We start from the raw sequence: 3,119 nt of genomic DNA, 5'->3' as shown, positions 1-3,119 counted from the left end.
TGAGTATGGTCTAGCAGAAATGGCTCAGGTTTCCAGAATAGTTTACCCAGGGCACAAACTTTTTAACAGATAATGATATCTTAAAAAGTCAACCAACTCTAATGATACACCTATTCTTATCGTAGTGCCATTAAATAGCTTGCCATGAAATCAATTTGACCCTACTAACCTTAGAATTCTTTCTTTTAGCCACTTTTCCTAGATGTGGGTCATATTCTTCACCAAGGGATGCTTCTTTTTCATACGAAAGTATTTTCTTTTAATGTCAGCTTTGTAAGAAACCTGGGAAATGTAACAGCCAATAGCTACATTAATGAAGTTCCTTTTCCAAATGTGGTAGCTTTAGTAAGAGCAGATACTTCTCTTCTAGAGTTCAGAAATCCCCTTGCCCAGGGAGAGAATGAAATACCAAATTATAACAATCACTATGTTATCATAACAGTAAGGAAGGCTGTAGAAATATAATGCCACACATCCACTTCTCCACAAGTATAGTATGAGGCAAGCGGAGTTCTTAACATTTCTTGAGTGAAAGACATAATTTACCCTTCTTGGCCCTGGTCATTATTTTCCCTTCGTTTTCAGAAGGAGGTCATTTGCTAAATGGAACCCAACTGCACTAAAAAGGGTAAAGGCCTTCACAAAAGAGAGCAATTCATTCTCTTCTTAATCCCTTATTATTGCTGCTTTTAACTGTCCCCTCCAGTGACTAATACTATTAGATGGCTTAGTGTTCAGTGCATATGGCTGTGTATAGCTTTTTTAATATTTAAGGGACCGTGCGTGTGTCGGGGGTGGGTGGGTGGTAGGGAGGTTAGAGGAGGTACTTGAGATGTCAGCTTACGAGTAAATGGATGGGTGAAGGTGGAAGGCAGTTCTTGAAGCTGGTTGAACAACACAACCAAGAAAGAAGTGTCTTGGCTTAACTATCTGACTGTTTCTCTGGATTTTTTTTCCCTTATAAGCTTTCGAAATCGATAGAGGCTCTGGCTGTAAGCTAACCCACAAAAGGAGATCTGATCTCATGTGGATAGAAAAGTGCAAAGCTGCTTTCAAGAAATTAAAAAAAATATACCCTTAAAAGAAAATTTAATGCAGAGCCAGCCCCAGTGGTTAGGCGTGGGCCACATCAAAGAGATTTGGAAAGCCCAGAGAGTAACTTACTTTAACAACTGCACCAATGCCTCGCAAATTGACTAGCTTTTTTAAATATTAACCCAGAGAAAGAAAAATGCTGGTAAGGCAGCAAATGTTGATTAAAAAATCGTTTTAAAGGATTAAAATGGCAGAGGGGATTACAGTCTTGCCTCCTTATTTTGTGATGCTTAGGTTGGGGACCAGTTTGGATACTTGAGTCAAATTGGTATTGTTATATTTGCAGGAGGCAATGGCTGCAGTTTCAGTAGCAGAGTGTTCATTGACATGAACGGTTAGGTGAGGATGCACTTTGAGGTGTGTGCAGTGAAATTTGCCACCTGCGGTTTGCTCCCAGGATGCCCAGCAGCTCTCTGATTGATGGACATGCTCCACGTTGCACTTGAAAGATGGCAGAATGGAATTGGGGAGGGGGAAGGAGAGGGAGCAGTGTTATACACTTCCAAGTTTTCAGTGAAATTGGCCCTTGCAGCATTTGTAATTCACATCTGGAGGAAAATAAACGTGGCCACAATTATTAACACATTCGGAAAGGAATAAGTCAAGAGCTACTTAGGCTGCACAGGTGTCTGTTATCAACATCTCAGCAGAGAAGTGTTAATGTGGTGCGTGTTATTTTAGCCTCCCCAGGTGGGCTGCAGCTAAGAACAGAGAGAAAGGCATTAAGGGGATGCTTAAATACAAAATGTTAATTTGGCAAGAAAGGAAATTAGTGAATGAGATTAGAGGAATCTGTTGGCACAGGAACTGGGAGACTCAAAAGATTGCACAGGAAAATCAAAAGTAAATCCCTGTCTTACAGAAAAGAAACCTAGCTCTAAAAAAGGTTCTTTTTGTGGCAGAGAAAAATGTCTCTGGCTTTTGCCTCAGGAAGGACCATAGCTGGTTCATTCCCTTCCCCAAAGAAATTTATTTTTGATTAAATACTTAGGGCCATAATTTGGCTTTGAGTAACATGCTATTTTACTGGGAATCTTACAGCATGAATGGATTTTATGTTTCCTATTTGGTATTATTGGGATGTTTAACCTAGTTTGGAGGTTTTCCATCTAGAATCTGAAAGTTTGGGAATCAGCGTTATGGAGCTTGGATCTGGATAGAGTATATTAGCGGTGTTGTAAAATTGTAGTCACCTTTGGAGAACCAAGCATTAACTATCCAATGACTGGGTGGAAGGCCTCTCACCTAGGAGACTAAGGAAGACGTTGAAGCCAAAGAAAATGACTTACTAAAAAACATACTGCAAAGCAGCAGTGTGGCTGAAGGCAGCTCCTATATTTTTGTCATCACACCCCCATGTAACACCTTGGCATTTTATGTATGTTTTACATCCTGAAGGCTGCATGTGGGAGGAAACAGATTCCTGTCTTCCCAAGTAGGGAATCACAATCGAGATCCATGGTAAGAAGTTGTATGTAGTCTGTGGTAAAGCAGGGCCTGGAATGTGTGTGTGAGAGTGTATACATGGCTCAGACGGTTTGCAGAAGTATAGGTAGAGGAGGGATTGCTTAGTATTAAAAATGCCGTTACATCCAGATAGATGGCTTTCCCATTATTGTTTAGCTTTCCATCTGGCAATCAAGATCTTATCTGAAATTAGCACTGGAGGGGTGCCTGGGTGGCTCAGTTGGTTAAGTGTCCGACTTTGGCTCAAGTCATGATCTCGTGGTTTGGGGGTTCGAGCCCCACGTTGGGCTCTGTGCTGACAGCTTGGAGCCTGGAGCCTGATTCAGCTTCTGTATCTCCTTCACTCTCTCTTTCCTTCCCCTTCCCCCACTTGCACTTGGTCTCTCTCTCTCTGTCAAAGATAAGTAAACATTAAAAATTTTGAAATTCGCACTTGATATTGAGTTATGCCACCTGTTGTTTTGGAAGTGATTAATAAACCTGAGTGAATTTGCTTTTTCTGAAAAAGAAGTGTTTCGGTCTCATGGCCGCTATCTGCTGATAGCATTTCCTAGCTG

Source organism: Herpailurus yagouaroundi, unplaced genomic scaffold, assembly GCF_014898765.1.
Source record: "Herpailurus yagouaroundi ecotype Mexico unplaced genomic scaffold, PumYag 163, whole genome shotgun sequence".
NCBI classification, from domain to species: Eukaryota; Metazoa; Chordata; class Mammalia; order Carnivora; family Felidae; genus Herpailurus; species Herpailurus yagouaroundi.
This window is presented reverse-complemented; position numbering follows the sequence as displayed.